The sequence below is a fragment of the Podarcis gaigeae genome (genome assembly GCF_964106915.1).
Source record: "Podarcis gaigeae genome assembly, chromosome: 7".
Taxonomy (NCBI): Eukaryota; Metazoa; Chordata; class Lepidosauria; order Squamata; family Lacertidae; genus Podarcis; species Podarcis gaigeae.
The window spans coordinates 85,478,568-85,498,142 of record NC_139683.1 but is presented as its reverse complement, the minus strand read 5'-3'; the positions used below and the strand labels follow the sequence as shown (position 1 = coordinate 85,498,142).

Sequence of the window (19,575 nt, the reverse complement as noted above, 5' to 3'; positions counted from 1 at the left end):
CCCTATGCAATGGTTGTTCTGAGATTCAAACAGCATTGTCAGATAAGTGATAACAGTATTTTATGGGGAAAGTGCCTACAAAAATGCTTATTTTATTTTATTTTAATTTTTTAAATGATATTTATTAATTTTTAACAAGAAAAAGAGTTACAAAACAGTAAGCAAAAAAACACAAGGGAAAAAATACAAAAAAACAGAATTTAACATAAAAAGAAAAAAAAGAAAAATCCCTCTTTCTGATATCTTACCACTCATTAACTTATTTTCATGACTTCCTCACACCTCCCATTTTTGTATTTCATTTGAAAATTTGTTCAGCAAATTCATACCCTCTTAATTTACCCTTAATTATTTATCCTCACATATATTTTCAAATTTTTGTCTAATGTCAATCCATTCTTACATATTCTTATTTTACCAAACCTTTCTGCTAAAGCCAATTAATTCCTTTCCAGCACATTCTTATATTTCATTAAGATTAGGAGAAAGGAGGAGAGAGGATAACCTGCAAAGTGCTATTTCTCAGGAGTCTGCAGTTCAAAATGTAGATTTTTCACATCCCTCCCCCAACCCATCCCAGATGGATGGGAGGGACACTACACTAATGCTTATTTTAGGGGAAATGCATTGGGGAAATGCAAGTACGTCAATAATAGTATTTTCAGAGAAAGTGTACTCTGTGAATGCATTCCCCCCCCCCCAACTTTGTTCCTATAGAACTTCTGAGTAGATTCAGACCTGTTAGTTGTTACAACATACATGTTTGTACTACAACTGAAGTACACACTTTTTTGCACAAGTGTTTACTGAACTTCACATAAATTAACTATAATGATCTACAAGATGGGACAGTGGCTATGATTGGTGGGTAAGAGAGGGGGGGTTTGCTGTGGTCACATAGCTGAGATTTCCTCTAGCTCCAAGCTCACATTCTCAGCTCTCCTGGAAAGAAAGAAAGAAAAATATGGATGAGAGATTCTAGCAAATGTTTTCCATGCTCACACTTAAAGAAACAGGAAATAATTAATTAAAAATACTGGTTGGACTAGATGATCCTCCAACTCTACAATGCTATGATTCTGTGAAATACAGAAGCACTTTGGTAGGGATAGATAGCGACCAGCGACCATTGGCCATAGCTCTGTGACAGAACACATCCTTGGCATCAAAGATTGAGATTGAATCCCGACAAGACAGAAGTACTGTTTTTGGGGGACAAGAGGTGGGCAGGTGTGGAGGATTCCCTGGTCCTGAATGGGGTAACTGTGCCCCTGAAGGACCAGGTGCGCAGCCTGGGAGTCATTTTGGACTCACAGCTGTCCATGGAGGCACAGGTCAAATCCGTGTCCAGGGCAGCTGTTTACCAGCTCCATCTGGTATGCAGGCTGAGACCCTATCTGCCCGCGGACTGCCTCACCATAGTGGTGCATGCTCTAGTTATCTCTCGCTTAGACTGCTGCAATGTGCTCTACATGGGGCTACCTTTGAAGGTGACCCGGAAACTACAACTAATCCAGAACGTGGCAGCCAGACTGGTGACTGGGAGTGGCCGCTGAGACCATATAACACCGGTCTTGAAAGACCTACATTGGCTCCCAGTACGTTTCCGAGCACAATTCAAAGTGTTGGTGCTGACCTTTAAAGCCCTAAATGGCCTTGGTCCAGTATATCTGAAGGAGCGTCTCCACCCCCATCGTTCAGCCCAGACACTGAGGTCCAGTGCCGAGGGCCTTCTGGTGGTTCCCTCACTGCGAGAAGCCAAGTTACAGGGAACCAGGCAGAGGGCCTTCTCGGTAGTGGCACCCTCCCTGTGGAACACCCTCCCACCAGATGTCAAAGAGAAGAACAACTACCAGACTTTTAGAAGACATCTGAAGGCAGCCCTGTTTAGGGAAGCTTTTAATGTTTGATGTATTACAGTATTTTCATATTTTTTGGGAAGCTGCCCAGAGTGGCGGGCTAGAAATAATAAATAATAATTATTATTATTGTTGTTGTTGTTGTTGTTGTTGTTGTTGTTGTTGTTGTTATTATTATTATTATTATTATTATTATTATTATCAGTTTTAAAAGACTCTCATGTAGTACCATTTGAAAAGATCATTTGCCTGAGATCTTATAGAGCTTCTGCCAGTCCGAATAAACAGCCCTAGATAAGATGGAGTTCTGTCTAACAAAACATGACTATTTTATATCTTCGGGACCTGCTTGATTCAGTGTCTGGTACAGACTGGCACTATTAAAGACATCCGCACACCTTCTTTAATGCACAGAAATACTGTATGGCACATCAGCCGCCCTTCAGGAGGGTGACTGTGGAAATCCTGCTATTGTGAAAGAACTGGAAATGTTTGCGTTTTCAAGCCCGGTGTCAGAGAGTGAGCCTTTGGGGTTGCCATGGAAACCTTTCATGCCACCACTGCAAAAGATGTGAAATCCATAATGTGCAACTGCCTGGCTCTTTGATTTGGTGTTTCTGGGGGAGAGAACATGTACAATATTGTGTGTGGAGTGGGGGGGTGGGAGAGAGAGAGGAGACCTAGACTACATTCAGTAATAAAAATGATACAGACAGATGGCAACATGGAGATGGGTCAAGAGAAATCAATCTCAGTAACAAAGGTAATGAACAATTCTCCCTTCCAATATTACTGAAGAAGATTCTGATAAACAAAAATGTGGGGAAAATCGCTTTGGAAGTGTCTGTCATTGCCTTCCTACAACTATATACAATTCTGAGTAAAAAAAAGAAGGCTGTGCAGCATAAATTTCTAGTCACAGAAAGGGGAAATGAAGAATATCCATTAATGTAACAAGCAGATTCTCATTTTTCATTTGCTGTTATTGCTAACTGAAAGACACCACCCCAAACTCCAATAGACGCTTACCAAGGTCTTTGTTTCCTTTTGGGAACATTGAGGCACAATGGAGCCTATGGTTGACCACCTGACAAGTTGTATCATTATACTCCAGGGGTCACCAGCCCAGTGCCTGCGAGCACCATGACACGGGTGCCCCAAACCCAGACTCTGAGCTTTCAATAAAAAGTACCTAGCTCTCCTAGAAAGAAAGATATGGAACAAAAAGTGCAGGTCCCTTCTAAGCAATTTCTGTGAAATGAGAACTGGAACTGAGGAGTGTTCCCTGTTGTTATTAGGTGGTGACAGCATCGCTGTGGTGGGTGCATGTAAAATCAGGAGCAGCAGACATAGCTGACTTCATGTGGTTAGCATGAAGTTGTTGGGGAGTGGTTGGTTTTCTAATTCTGTGAGTGCCACATCTCACACAGCAGCCATTTTGTGACTGGCACCCCCAGTATTCTCTCAAAATTCACAATGTCCCCACTGGTTCAAAAAGGACATACAGTACAGTGGTACCTCGGGTTACAGATGCTTCAGGTTACAGACTCCGCTAACCCAGAAATAGTACCTCGGGTTAAGAACTTTGCTTCAGGATGAGAACAGAAATTGTGCGGCGGCGGCAGGAGACCCCATTAACTAAAGTGGTACCTCAGGTTAAGAACAGTTTCAGGTTAAGAACAGACCTCCAGAACAAATTACATTCTTAACCCGAGGTACCACTGTACTAGATAGTCATCGTACTATGAACTGGATAGTTCACAGGTAATGATCACACACAAACATCAGTATGAATTGTTTTCTGTGAAATGACGGATCTTTTATTATAAACTAGTTGGAGTGTCCTGTTCTGTTTCATAAACATTTCAGGCAGGGATCTCTGGGAGGGACCCATTCTCATTGGTCGCTGTTTAATATATAGCCTATATTTTCAAACAATGCCAGAAACCCCTGGCTAACGTCTTTTCCCCACCCCGGTTTGTGGCTATTTGATAATCTAGAAGATGCATATGAATCACATATGTATCTATTGTTTAGCTTTTGCACATATATCAGCTGAACCAAACAACATACAAATGTCAATTACATATTACAGTTTTACTAGCGTAGGTGTCCCTTTCAGCAGCTGGTCACAGGGAACGAATTCCCAAGGTACTGCTCCAAGAAGCTAAACTAGGGCAGGAAGGGTAAAGTTCCTGGAAAACCCTACCTTCAAATGGGGGCTATTGTGTAATGTCCTTCCTTTTCAATTCCTCCCTTCCTTAATCTAGGAGAGCATTCACAATAAGATGCTTATCAGGCCAGGTAATCACATCCACAGCTGTTTCCTGCTTTGTCAAAACCAGTCTGAAGATGACGAAAAATAAGAATCTCATCCAGCTGAAGAAATAGACACAAAAGGCATACACTGGGTGAAGAAAAAAGCAAGACTTTTTTCAATCTTTTTCAAACAAGTCTTTCCAATCACACTGATGTTAACACTCAGCTAAAGGAACTCCTTGTTCCAGTTTGCTTTGGATATTGCCTGAAATATGAACTGTCCTTAAAAAAAAACATTTTTTGTTGATTTTGAAGCAAAAGTAGAAACAAAAAGAGCTGTGTACAATAGTGTACGCGGACGCGGGTGGTGCTGCGGTCTAAACTACAGAGCCTAGGGCTTGCCAATTGGAAGGTCGGTAGTTCGAATCCTCGCGATGGGGTGAGCTCCCATTGTTCGGTCCCAGCTCCTGCCCACCTAGCAGTTCAAAAGCACCTCAAGTGCAAGTAGATAAATAGGTACCGCTCCAGCGGGAAGGTAAACGGCATTTCCGTGCGCTGCTCTGGTTCGCCAGAAGCGGCTCAGTCATGCTGGCCACATGACCCGGAAGCTGTCTGCGGACAAACCCCGGCTTCCTCGGCCTATAGAGTGAGATGAGTGTGCAACCCCAGAGTCGTCCGCGGCTGGACCTAACGGTCAGGGGTCCCTTTACCTTTAACAATACAGTGTATTTCTGCATGTTCAGACTGTTATAGTAAAACATCTCATATGTGTCCATGCATCTGGAACATCTGAGTGTGTCTAGGTTTCAACAGCAAACAATCCCAAGAAATGGGTAGCAGGGTGCCATGTGAGAAATGTGGGCTTGTGTGCCAACTGCACCTTTCATAAGAATAGTGCTTCAAGGATAGCTGCAAGGCCCAGGAGGTTCTCACCAGCTGTCTATTGTCACAGCCAACAGGAAGGCTGTCTCAGTCTCTGCCCCCAAGTCAGGTTCCTCACCACCCCACCTAGTGCTACGGCAGCTCTTGTAAAAGTTGTGTCCTGATAGGTGTTTGGATCTTTGACTAAGAATCATGGTGCACCATAATGATGGTTGGTGTTACGTACTGAGCTGAATCCTAGAACAATAGGATCCAGAATGCAGCAGTGTGATTGGTCCGCAGGAGCCACCCAATCCAGCTCCAGGTGGAAGTGAATCAGCGACCTGATTGGCCTGCTGAAGCAGCCAATCAGGATTCTGGAGGAAGCGAATCCGCAACCTGATTGGCCTACAGGAGCAGCCCGGAATTAGCCAAGCACACGGGGCCCATTGTCTAAATAATGTGTATATATATAGCTAGACGTACTGGGGAAAGTTTCATTCATTGCTACTACGAGCTGAATAAAGAGCATGAAATTCACACTCGACTCCGAGTATATTTCAGTTGGGTTGCCTGGTAGAGGGGAAATCAAAATAATGAAGTCTAGAATAAACCAGACGCCTTCATCTGCCCCACTTACAATAAAACATTTCTCTTCCATGTCGGTCTCTACAGCCACAGCAGGTGCTTTAGCTCTCCAATGGTTTAACCCGCCCCCGCCCCCCCGGCACTCTCTTCCCTCATATCTCAAGACAGACAGATCCCAACAACATCATTTATTTCCAATCTGTAAGAAGGACCCAACTTGTATTACAATAATATAGTAGAGGAACCGTGTTTCACAATAGAGAAACATGCAGCTTATCTGCATTATTAAACAACAGCTATTACTGCTATATCTGAGACAAGCTGCAATGACCTGTGTTAATAGGGATCGGTTGGCATCTGTCTGCCTCGGGAAACATCGATCCTCAGGAATCCATTGGTGCATGAGTACAGTCAGACAAGATTGTCTTGGAATTTGTCAGGCGATGTTCCCCTATGTAAACATAAGGAGAGAGTACATGTTTTGGATTTTGCTTGGATGGCTCCAAAGAATTTTTCAGTTCCTTTCTACATAGCTGGTAGACAGCAGCATCCAAGGTGAAGTGTGTGTGTGTGTACACACATGCACACGTAATAGAATTGTAGAGAACTGTAGAATTTTACAATTGGAAGGGACCCTGAGGATCGTCTAGTCCAGTGTTTCCCAACCTTGTGCCTCCAGATGTTTTTGGCCTACAACTCCCATCATCCCTGACCACTGGTCTTGCTAGCTAGGGATGATGGGAGTTGTAGGCCAAAAACATCTGGAGGCACAAGGTTGGGAAACACTGGTCTAGTCCAACCCTAGCAATGCAGGAATATACAGCTGACCCATACAGGGATCGAACCTGCAGCCTTGGCGCTATCAGCACCAAGCTCTAACCAACTGAGCTATCCATGACATGTGGAAGAATCAGAGTAAAAGAATGAAAGCTGGCGCAGTTGGTGTCAGTGGGTACAATCTATTCCCGAGAGAGAGAGAAGGAAAACATTACACAGAGAACATTACCCTCTTCCATAAGCATGGAGATGGAGGAGAAATGCAAATTCACATTCAGATGTATTTTGTTGGCAGGAAGAATTTATTTATTTATTTATTTATTTATTTATTTATTTATTTTCTATACCGCCCTGTACCCGAAGGTCTCAGTGCGGTTCACATAAAATACCAAATACATAAAATCAAAACAAAACCAACAACCCAATAAAAAACCCCCAAAAGAGCCAGCCTTTTTAAAAAGGGTATAGGATATAAATCAAGTCAGGCAAAGGCCTGGCTGAAAAGAAACATTTTTGCCTGGCACCTAAAAGTGTATAGTGAAGGCGCCAGGCAAACTTCCCTGGGAAGAGCATTCCACAGATGGGGAGCCACTGCAGAGAAGGCCCCGTTCTCGGGTTGCCACTCTCTTGACCTCTCGCGGAGGAGGCACACAAAGAAGGGCCTCAGAAGGTGATCTCAGGGTCCAGATAGGTTCATATGGAAAGAGACGGTCCTTGAGGTATTGCGGTCCTGAGCCATTTAAGGCTTTAAAGACACTCTTTACCATCTTTTGAAGGGGCAGGGACAACACAAGTCCAGTTCAGACATGCAGCTTTCCCCATGTTCTAATGATCATGGGAATTAGGAATGTGTGTGACCCAGTTATTCACAAGCACGGTCTTACACACTGTTGTAACCATTCCTACTGTTGGAAATGGCACCTTTACCAGGTTTGCCACAACAAAGATTTTCTCAGACGCAGTGAGAGAAATTCTGAAAGTATGTGTGTCCCTTTCCAATGTGGAAAACCATTAGTACACCATGAAGAGCAAAGGAGCCCACTCCTAGGCACTGCCATTCAAATGGTGCACATGCCCTATAACAGGGGTCAGCAACCTTTTTCAGCTGTGGGCCGGTCCACCGTCCCTCAGACCATGTGGTGGGCTGGACTATATTTTTTTGGGGGGGAGGGAATGAACGAATTCCTATGCCCCACAAATAACCCAGAGATGCATTTTAAATAAAAGCACACATTCTACTCATGTACAAACACCAGGCAGGCCCCATAAATAACCCAGAGATGCATTTTAAATTAAAGGACACATTCTATTCATGTAAAAACACACTGATACCCAGACCATCCACAGGCCAGATTGAGAAGGCGATTAGGCCACATCAGGCCCCTGGGCCTTAGGTTGCCTAGGTAAAGGTAAAGGGACCCCTGACCGTGAGGTCCAGTTGCAGACGACTCTGGGGTTGCGGTGCTCATCTCGCTTTATTGGCCAAGGGAGCAGGCGTACAGCTTCCGGGTCATGTGGCCAGCATGACTAAGCCGCTTCTGGTGAACCAGAGCAGCACATGAAAATGCTGTTTACCTTCCCGCCAGAGCAGTACCTATTTATCTACTTGCACTTTGATGTGCTTTTGAACTGCTAGGTTGGCAGGAGCAGGGACCGAGCAACGGGAGCTCACCCCATCACGGGGATTCAAACCGCCGACCTTCTGATCGGCAAGTCCTAGGCTCTGTGGTTGCCTACCCCTGCCCTATATCTTGTGACTGATTACGCAGGGAAGAGATTACCTCCCTCCCTATTTTATTCAGGTGGCACCCCTGATGGAGACGGATGGTTCTGGGAGCCATTGACTAGGACTTGAACTTCCGCAGGTCTTGTGCTGACCCAGGAATTAAAGGCAACACACAGAGTCAGGCTGGCAACAGCATCCATTTGATATCTGAAGCCCAAGGAAGCTTTGTCACAATAAACCCGGTTCAGTTTTCCTTCGACATCCTCATTTGATCTGTGAGGCAAAAGAGGAGGAGCATTAGAAAGCCACCTGAATTTCCAAAGGATGCTGAACAGGCTGCTGCAAACAGCATTTAGAACAAAAAGGAGAGAGGGAGATAAATTTAAAGGACGCAGCACTGTGCTGACCTAGCAAACATAGGTCACCTCTGGGAAGGGACTAGCAAATGAGATGAATTCTAGGAAAGTGTGATATTGTCCATCTGGAGAATAAATTGCAGAGAGAGAGACATTTGCACCCTTCTCTGGTTCCCCTCCGCTTTCCTAATACAGTCACCCTCCCTATTCACTCTTAATCAGATGTAAGAGTTTGATTTGTGTTGGCATCTAGCAAACCAAACAGAAAAAGATTTGAAAACATAAGAAACTTGTTCCTCTTAAGAACCTTGTTCCTCCTCAACTGTTATTGATTAATTTACTTATTTAAAATGGATGTTTTAAAAGGTCTTAAATTATATATTTATTGGTTATGTTTTGATGACTACAGCCATACCTCGGGATAAATGTGCTTCAAGTTAAGTATTTTCAGGTTGCGCTCAGCGGCGACCCGGAAGTAACTGAGTGCGTTACTTCCTGGTTTTGCCGTGCGTGCATGCGCAGACAGTCAAAATGATGTCACGTGCATGCACAGAAGTGGCAAAATGCGAGCCACACATGCGCAGATGCGCAAACGAGGGTTGCATTCGCTTCAGGATGCGAACGGGGCTCCGGAACGGATCCCTTTCGCATCCCAAGGTACCACTGTATTTTAGAAGTGATTTTGTAAAGTACGGCTCTTGTGAAGTGGCTGATGAATGTGTTAAACTGGTGGGAGTCCCTACTTGCTCCACTTGTCAACCCCTAACCCCCTGCCTGCCTGTTGGCCTCCCCCAGGGTTTCCTTCTCCAGGACCACAATCTCCTTTCCCCCAAATGGATGTTTCTTTTCAGGATGACTTTGCCTCCTCAGACCACCACGGATTCTTTCTTCCTCAGCTTCCAAACTCACAAACAGGTCCCCATTCCTGAGACCACCTTATTTCCTATCCACAGCTGCTCCCCAGAACGATGATGTCACCCTCCCTCGAAGCCTCTCCTTTTCCCACGTTTTCTCCTGAGAAGCCCCATTCAGGTTCTGACTTGATTCTGAAAAGGTCACTCCATGGGCCTCTTCTGCCGCCTAGTGGTCCAGACTGTCATCACAGCATGATGACGAACTTGAGTAAACGCAGTATAAAGAGGGAGAGATTAATATCATAGGAATACAGCCCAACAATGAAAACAGAACAGCAGGGAGAGCCAGATAGTGCCACCGGTCAGAACTAAAACTAGAAAGCTTGAGTGAATAATAAAAAAAAAAGGTCTTCACCTGGTAAGAGAGCTTCTGACAGGCTAGCCTTCGGCCAAGAGTAGTCCTGAGATAGTGTGTCACAATTTAAATCGTTTTATCACCTGCCTCACTTCATGGTCCTATGATCAGGTAATGGAATGACCCCGAGAAAAACCTCTGAGAAGCACCTTAATACCTGGGCAGGCATGTGTAGGATGAGACAGTCCTTCAAAAATCCTGATTCCACACCATTTAAAGGTCAAAGTCAGCACAATGAATTAGGCCTGGAAATGGACTGTGAGCCACTGCAGCTATTTTAAAACTGGCAAGATATATCCAGGTCAAATTCATAACCTAGCTGCCATACTTTGCACTAACTGTAGCCCCACAAGCATTGCAATACAGTCATACCTCATGTTACGTCCGCTTCATGTTACGTTCTTTCAGGTTACGTCCCGCGGCAACCCGGAAGGACCAGAAAGGGTTACTTCCGAGTTTTGCCACTCGCACATGCGCAGAAGCACAAAATGGCATCACGCACATGCGCAGAAGCAGCAAATCACAACCTGCGTGTGCGCAGACATGCCACCGAGGGTTGCACTCTTTTCATGTTATGAACGGGCCTCTGGAACGGATCCCGTTCACAACCAGAGGTACCACTGTATTACAAATGGGATATTACCATAGTATAATAAACTATGTCTCAAGCTGTCTCTGACTCTCTAGGAGAAACCACAAGGGACACACCTGCCTCAGTTGGTGAACAGTGCTTCAGTCCACTGAGGCCATTCGGATCAAGCTAAGGTTGGCTCTAACCACATACCCAGGCTGAAGAAATGGTCCATGCACCTGCAGAAGAGCAAAACACCATCCTCCAAGTCAGATGAACCACCAACCAACATCTGGTCAAGACACAGCAACTTGTCAAGACATAAAAGGTAAAGGGATCCCTGACCATTAGGTCCGGTGGTGGCTGACTCTGGGGTTGCGACGCTCATCTCGCTTTACTGGCTGAGGGAGCCAGTGTACAGCTTCCTGGTCATGTGGCCAGCATGACTAAGCCGCTTCTGGAGAACCAGAGCAGCGCACGAAAATGCCGTTTACCTTCCCGCTGGAGCGGTACTTATTTATCTACTTGCACTTTGATGTGCTTTCAAACTGCTAGGTTGGCAGGAACAGGGACCGAGCAACGGGAGCTCACCCCGTCATGGGGATTCGAACCGCCGACCTTCTGATCGGCAAGTCCTAGGCTCTGTGGTTTAACCCACAGCGCCACCCGCGTCCCATTGTCAAGACATAGCTGCAGTTTATTTGTCTTTATGCAGAGGCATTACAGGGATACAGCTTCACCTGGGTTTAAACAAAAGGGGAAAGGATTTGGGCATCCTCAACTAAAACCTGATGATACCTCATACTCAAACATCTGGAGGACCACAGTGGTTGTAGATGTTGAACAGCAATGGGGACAAAGCAGAGCTGTGCTACACAGCATCACTGCCATGGACAAGAGCAGCAGTCTCCCACTCAGGGATCTTGACCCAAAAAATATATTTATGAACAGAATAATACTGAAAATCCAAGTGTGTGGGTGTGTTTGTTTTCTTTCTTTAATTTATTCTTTTGATTAGTTTCAACTAATGATCTAAGTGCTTGAGTAGACTGGTGTGACTTTCTCAAGGAACATCCTCACAACTCTCTTTAGAAAGCTATTTATTACCTCTGATTGGCTCATGAAAAGGTTAAATGATGTCTTTGCACAGCGGAGAGAGACCTTCTTCCAGAGTCTCACATTCCTCCAACATGTTAGTTATCCACAACCAGTGTGTTGCTACGTACCTAAAAGATTTGTGGCATGGACCTTTGAATATAAATTGGCATAACATTTTCTAATCTACCTGTGCAGATGAAAACTTGGAAAACATTTACGTGAACTTTTGTGCCACTGTGTTTGCAGACATGCTACAGTTCATCTTTCTCCTCACTGCCAAGCAGACAGGGAGGCTTCCAATAATTTAAACTGCATTCACACAGAAACTGCCCAACATGTTTCCCAGCAGTCTAGCTGGCCAGCATATAAGAGCAAATAGGTATTATTAGAGAAATTAGGACTGAGTAAAAAAAAAATTGTGGAATTTTTTTGAAGGTTTTTCCCCTTTGAGCCTTTCTCTCCTGCAGAATACTAGGCAAAACCACCTGTGGATTTTGGATAGAACTTTGAATCTAGTGTTAATCCTTTGCAAAGCTGTATTTGAGCCAAAGTGGCACTGTGGGTTAAACCACAGAGCCTAGGACTTGCTGATCAGAAGATCGGCGGTTCGAATCCCTGCAACGGGGTGAGCTCCCGTTACTCGGTCCCTGCTCATGCCAACCTAGCAGTTCAAAAGCACGTCAAAGTGCAAGTAGATAAATAGGTACCGCTCCGGCGGGAAGGTAAACAGCATTTCCATGAGCTGCTCTGGTTCACCAAAAGCGGCTTAGTTATGCTGGCCACATGACCCAGAAGCTGTACTCCAGCTCCCTCGACCAATAAAGTGAGATGAGCGCTGCAACCCCAGAGTCGGTCACAACTGGACCTAATGGTCAGGGAGGGAAGCCTACGGCTGGTGTTATGTACTGAAGTTCTCACCCTGGGCCAGCAGGGGGATACTGTAGATAGTTTTCACTCAGGTCCACATATGCAAATAAGGGATTGAAAGTGACGATCAGTGATTGGATAGTTACAGAAAGTGGTTACTGTTGCGTTGTAGTGGAACTCTATATAAGCAGGCTGGCTGAACCCTTCAGTTCGGTTCTGTTCTGGCCTGTGAATAAACAAGAGCTGTTTGAAGAATCGCTGTGTCGTCTGATATGTTCACCCACAACTTAACAGCTTCCCCAACCCACAACACACTTGGCCATCATTCAAGGTGCCCCAGGGCATCAGTTATTTAGGACCCTGCGTGTCAAAGGAAGAAGCCATGGTGGCTTTTCATGATGGTCCTAGCATTTTCAGGGCAGTTGGAGATTATGCAATTTTAAAATGCTATAGGAGATAAAGGATATAAAATGCCATTGCATGCACCAATATTGTCCTTGGCTGGCTGGCATTCCCATCTCACAGGGCAGGTGATTATACGTATTGCATGCAATTCAGGCCAAGGCCTTCTGGCCTCCTGGAGTTCATTTTTTTAAAAAAATAATTTTTATTCATTTTCCAAACAAGTTTTATACAGTCAACAAATTATTTTACACTCATGCTTCTATTTTTGACTTCCCTCAATTTCTCTGTCAATCTTTCGAAAAATTTCTATTTATTAACACATTTCTAAACATGATATTGCCTTTCCCCACTCCTTTTCCTCTTACTCTCTTTTTTGCAGTATTTCTTACTATTTCACAGAATCTCTTCAAAACCAACAAGTGTTGTCTGTGTATCACATATATTTTTCAGATATTCTGTAAATTTTCCCCAGTCCTCGATAAACTTTTGGTCTTTCTGGTATCGAATCTTCCCAGTCAATTTGTCCAGTTCTGCATATTCGGTCAAATTCCTTCTCCATTCTTCCACTGTTGGAATTTCTTCCTGTTTCCATCTTCGGGCCAGAAGTAGCCTTGTGGCAGTCGCTGCATATTGAAACAGTTTACAGTCTCTCTTATTGATTTCATTTCCTACCATTCCTAATAGAAAGGCTTCTGGTTTTTTAACGAACGTATATTTCAACATCTTTTTCAATTCATTGTATATCATTTCCCAGAAGTCTTTCACCTCTGGCCTCCTGGAGTTCAGGAGCTTCATCTGCATAACAAAAGACAGAAAGGATTTTAAAAACCCACCAATGACATTGTTCGTAGTTGGCAGACAGCCAATCCCTGCTGAGATAGGGCCAGTGTTGTGATTCGCTAATTTCAAGGTGACCTATCGCAGGTGAGGCGTGTATTTTGCCCAGGCCGGCTTAAGGTATATAAAATGGGCCAAGTGCCCCTGTTCGTCAGTCTTGTTCTTCTTGCTCCTGATGTTTCAATAAATCCTACTCTTTCCAGTCATCTCCTTGGTCCACTGATTCCTTCGTTCACCAAAATGATCTCGTAATAGAGTTCCATTAAATGAGCGGAGGAGTCAGCATCCCAATTTTGCTGCCCACAAAGAATGGAGAATTTTGGAAAGCCGTTTTAGCTCAGCCCATGAGAAATGAGCTGCATACCACTGGCATGCTTCTGTCTCTCCAGAGAGCAACCTGCAGGCAAAGGCTCCTGCACCCGTTCAACCTTTCAATAACCCTCATCGAAAGACAGAAAAACCGCTCCGGCTTCTAGGTCTCCCTCCCTGCTGCTGCTGTGCTTGTGTGTGGTGAAGCCCATAGCCGTGGGGCTGCTCTGAGTGCCAGCGCCAGAGTGTGTTAGGAAGCTTGTGAAGCAATAACGGCTTGCCCAGTGATGGGGTGAGGGAAGGAGGGGGAGAAGGCGGATATTGCTCATTATCAGGCCTCACTGCCTGGCCTAATTGCTTGCTCAGGCTGAAACAATTGTGTTAGATGCTGCTTTGCCTAATTATTGTGAAGCTAACAATCTCTGGTAAGGGAGACCCAGCACAGCACGAGGAAGCCAAGGTGTACGTAGGGAGGTGCCTGTTTGCTGGGCACTTAAGGGACGTGATGCTAAAGCTCTGAGTTAGAAGAGAGAGAGAAAACATGACCTGAAATTGGTTGAGCAGGTCTTCTTTCTGTCTCTCTCCCACCCACACATTTCCTCTGCAAGCTCCATGGAGAAAAATAACAACAGATCTAGTGCCATGGCAGTAGATTTAATCTGCACCTGGAACTCCAGCAAATGTAAGCTCTTGGGGAAAGAAAAATAGGCACCACAACTGGATATTATTATTATTTTTTATTATTGACCCCCATCCATAGCATTAGGCTGAGGCAGAGTTTGCAACAGACACCGCCACAAAGTGCTGCCTCCCACCACAACTCACATGTGCACACATCAGCCACAGGGTGCTGTATACGAGGCATGCAGTTCTCTGTACTAAATCAGGCAGCTTGCAGCTCTCTATAGGTAGGACAGATGCTCACCCAACTAATAGCCAGCAGGGACCCCGCCATTCTTTGCAGGCTGAAAAGGCATCTAGTTGTTACACTGTGGAACAAAAAGCCTGCCAGCCTGTCTATTACGTACAGAATTTGCTCCATGTCATTTGCTGTTTTCTGCTCTACTAATTTTTTGTCCCTTCCTGATTTGTGGCTTCTTTAATCCCACATTTTAAAGATCCAGCTACTCAGCGTAGCAGTTTTGGAAAGTTAAGAGGCATTGAAAGGGTAAATATAAGTTCCAGCTATAAGGAGCTGGAGCTGGAAACTAGGACTTTGCACTGACTTCACATTTGAATGTGAATTTAGGTTCAGGACTTTTGTATTGATTCGCTTCGTTTTCTGGGCAGTAGAGTGGGCATTGGTTCAATACATCTTACCCACTAAATCGGATCTAAATGGATACGAGGAAAATCTGAAGAGAGATTTTGCTTAACCAAGCTCCAATTCAAAGGATAAGATTGCATTTTCACAGGCCACAGTAGTAGAACAACAAGAAAAGCTCCCAGACCTGAGGTAATTAATCAGTATGTAATACGGTTGAAATAAATCTGGAGCTAAAATGTGGATGAGCAGTAACCACACCCTAACTGCTGTTGCTGGCAGTGAATAAGAAAATGTTTACTCCTGAGTAATAAATAATAATAATAAATTTTATTTATACCGCACCCTCCCCAGCCAAGGCCGGGCTCAGGGCGGCTAACAAGCAATAATAAAAACAAGTTGAATGAATACAACTTAAAAACAAGATTAAAATACAACATTAAAATATCGAAACATTAAAATGCAGCCTCATCACAGGAGGAGAAAGGAAAAAAGAAAGAGGGGGAGGGAATCAAATTGACTCCAAGCCAAAGGCCAGGTGGAACAACTCTGTCTTACAGGCCCTGCGGAAAGAAATCAGATCCTGCAGGGTCCTGGTCTCATGAGGCAGAGCGTTCCACCAGACCGGAGCCAGTGTTGAAAAGGCCCTGGCTCTGGTTGAAGCCAATCTAACTTCCTTAGGGCCCGGGATCACTAGGGTGTTGCTATTTATGGACCTTGAGGCTCTCTGTGGGGCATACCGGGAGAGGCTGTCCCGTAGGTACGAGGGTCCTAGGCCGTGAAGGGCTTTAAAGGTCAAAAGCAGCACCTTAAATCTGACCCTGTACTCCACCGGGAGCCAGTGCAGCTTGAAAAGCACTGGGTGAATATGCTCCCATGGCAGGGACCCCGTGAGGAGCCTCGCTGCAGTATTCTGCACCCGCTGGAGTTTCTGGGACAGCTTCAAGGGCAGCCCCGCGTAGAGCGAATTACAGTAGTCAAGCCTGGAGGTGACCGTCGCATGGATCACTGTGGCCAGGTCGGGGCGGGAAAGGTAAGGGACCAACTGCTTGATGCGGCGAAGGTGGAAAAATGTCGCCTTGGCTGTTGCTGTAACCTGCGCCTCCGTAGAAAGGGAGGCGTCAAGGATTACACCCAAACTCTTAACGGAAGGCAATGGCACTAATTGGGCCCCCGCAAGAGAATGGAGTTGGTCCCTCATCCCCATGCCATCCCGACCCAGCCATAGGACCTCTGTCTTCGAAGGATTTAGTTTCAATCGGCTCCCACGAAACCATCCAGCCACAGCCTCCAAGCATCTGCTCAGTGTGTCTGGGGCCGAGTCAGTGTGGCCATCCATCAGCAGATAGAGCTGAGTATCATCAGTATATTGGTGACAGCCCAGCCCAAAGCTCTGGACAATCTGGGCAAGGGGGCACATAAAGATGTTAAAAAGCATCGGGGAGAGGATTGGATCGGTCTGGACCAGACTGGGCCTGATCCGGATTTACAAATCGGAGCCACAAAATGAATCTGCTGGAGTCTGAGCACAGCCCCAATATTTAATTACATTCACTACTTTGTGTGCTTTGTCATATGACCAGAAAGCCTGCCGAAATCTGACAGAATTAATAGCAGAGAGCTTGAGACTTTTGAGAAGGAAAAGATATTAACAAGTTAATCATCTCTCTCCAAATTAGTCCAGAGGGAGGATATCCAAGCTCCTCATAAAGCGCTGGAAAGGAAGAAAACTGACAGAGGGAAGCTGCTTGTATAAGAGCAATCTTACCACCCAAATACAAAATACAAATACAAAAAGCAGTTGCACTGCATATATAATGGTGGGAGAGGGAGATGAGAGAGAGGAGGGCGAAGTTGCCTTGGCACTAGTGACAAAAACCTCACCGATTAGCTCAGAGTTCCTTCACTGGCATCTCATGGGACTCCCGGCCCCATTTCTCAAAAACTCCCTCTTGGTGGAAGCCAACTGAGTGAAAGGAAGGAGGGCTTCTGCATGTGCATCTAGTTAGTTCCTGCATCACAGGTAAGTACCTGAAGAGGGAATGTCCCGCAGAGGGGAGTCCCACCGTTTTGAGCACGAATACTACACCTATGATACGTAAGCATGAAGTAGCAGCTGGCTGGTAACCTTTGCGGAAATGTTCACGGTCAATATTTGCAGTGAATAAATGTGATAAACTAGAAGGAGGCTTCACATATGTGAAGCTGTTTCCGGGGCTTCGAGAGGCTGTGGTGGAGCTGCTTTTCCATGGGTTCATCGCACAGTGCGGCTGTTGTGCTCTTTAAAGAATGAGCACTTAACTCCTGGTTGGAGCCAGGCAAGCAGGTCTTTAGCACCTGACAGTCTTCCCTGATCCCAGCTGGGTGACACTTGCATGCTAAGGACCTGGCTGTTTGGACCCTAGGAGTCTAGGAAGCTGCCTTGTTAAAGTCAGGCCATTCAGTTCAGTATTGTCTGAACTGGTCCTACTTGCCTGCCTAATGTCAATAGGCAGCGAGATCCAAATTCTAGGTCCTGCCACATTATGATAACTGTTTTCAAATGGCCAAAGGGCTGTCACATGGAGGATGGAGCAAGCCTGTTTTCTCCTGCTCCAGAGGCTAGGACCTGAACCAATGGGTTCAGCTTACGAAAAGGGAGGTTCTGATGAAACATCAGGAAGAACTTTCTGACACTAAGAGCTGTTTGACAGTGAAACAGACTCCCACGAGATGTGGTAGACTCTCCTTCCTTGGGAGATTTTTAAGCAGGGCTTGGATGGCCATCTGTTGTGGATGGTTTAGTTGAGATTCCTGCATTGCGGGGGGTTGGACTACAGTTCTTAGAATCATAGAATCATAGAGTTGGAAGGGCCATCGAGTCCAACCCCCTGCCAAGCAGGAAACACCACCATCAGAGCACTCCTGACATATGGTTGTCAAGCCTCTGCTTAAAGACCTCCAAAGAAGGAGACTCCACCACACTCCTTGGCAGCAAATTCCACTGTCAAACAGCTCTTACTGTCAGGAAGTTCTTCCTAATGTTTAGGTGGAATCTTCTTTCTTGTACTTTGGGTCCATTGCTCCGTGTCCGCTTCTCTGGAGCAGCAGAAAACAACCTTTCTCCCTCCTCTATGTGACATCCTTTTATATATTTGAACATGGCTATCATATCACCCCTTAAGCTCCTCTTCTCCAGGCTAAACATGCGCAGCTCCCTTAGCCATTCCTCATAAGGCATCGTTTCCAGGCCTTTGACCATTTTGGTTGGCCTCCTCTGGACACGTTCCAGTTTGTCAGTGTCCTTCTTGAACTGTGGTGCCCAGAACTGGACACAGAATACCAGAGCAGAATACAGTGGCACTATTACTTCCCTTGATCTAGATGCTATACTCCTATTGATGCAGCCCAGAATTGCATTGGCTTTTTTAGCTGTCGCGTCACAATGTTCTATAAGTCTATGGGGAGAGGAAGCCAGTGGGGGTCTGGAGACAGAAGAGGAAGCGGGGCTCCCTGCCAGCAGCGGCGGAGGAAGCTGCTTGGGCACCTGGGGATCCAGTTACAGGGAATCAGGCAGAGGGCCTTCTCGGTAGTGGCACCCGCCCTGTGGAACGCCCTCCCACCAGGTGTCAAAGAGAAGAACAACTACCAGACTTTCAGAAGACATCTGAAGGCAGCCCTGTTTAGGGAAGCTTTGAATGTTTAACAGACCATTGTATTTTAATACAGTGGTACCTCGGGTTACAGACGCTTCTGGTTATAGAGGCATCAGGTTACAGACTCCGCAAACCCAGAAATAGTACCCCGGGTTAAGAACTTTGCTTCAGGATGAGAACAGAAATCGTGCGGCGGCAGCGGGAGGCCCCTTTAGTTAAAGTGGTGCCTCAGGTTAAGAACAGTTTCAGGTTAAGAACAGACCTCCAGAACAAATTAAGTTCTTAACCTGAGGTACCACTGTATTTTGTTAGAAGCCGCCCAGAGTGGCTGGGGAAACCCAGCCAGATGGGTGGGGTATAAATAATAATTTATTTATTTTATTATTATTATTATTATTATTATTATTATTATTATTAAAGTGGTACCTCAGGTTAAGAACTTAATTCGTTCTGGAGATTTTACAGGGCAACAGGAGCTCACAATAAACCCAAAAAGTTTGTTGTTCCAAGAATCTTACAAAGTTCTGAAGAAAAGCACAGGAAAGGGCAATAGAACAAAATTATGCAAAATGATAAGAATGCAGTATAAAGAATACAAATTAGGAGGAAATTGTGCACATTTGCTTGATATAGATATTTGAAGTAACAAGTAACCCATGATGGCGCAATCGCAAAAGCATATACAGGTTTTTTAGTTCACCAGAATTCTGGAGAAGAATTTGTGTGAAAAGTATTGCGTCCTATTTTGTGGGGGGGGAAATTGTGGGGCTCTCATAGTGGCATTGTTTTATACTACTCTTTTATGGAACAATTCACGTTTAACAATTCACCTTTTCTTGCATTAGACTTTGGATAAACTTGGGCAGACATATATATGTGCATAGCATTAATCTA

The 19,575-nt window shown here is 45.1% G+C and overlaps 1 protein-coding gene and 1 long non-coding RNA gene across 2 annotated transcripts in view; one reads left to right on the top strand and one right to left on the bottom strand.

Annotated features, from left to right (window-relative positions):
* Positions 1-19,575, top strand: part of PCDH1 (protocadherin 1) — a gene marked incomplete at its 5' end in the record, with an annotated part of 192,240 nt that overhangs the window by 106,001 nt on the left and 66,664 nt on the right. The window lies entirely within an intron of this gene.
* LOC310848920 lies at positions 610-5,271 on the bottom strand. Its single transcript, XR_014566692.1, has 3 exons — positions 5,052-5,271; positions 4,069-4,238; positions 610-942 (listed from the first exon to the last, which is right to left on the bottom strand). It is a non-coding gene; the product is annotated as an uncharacterized lncRNA (long non-coding RNA).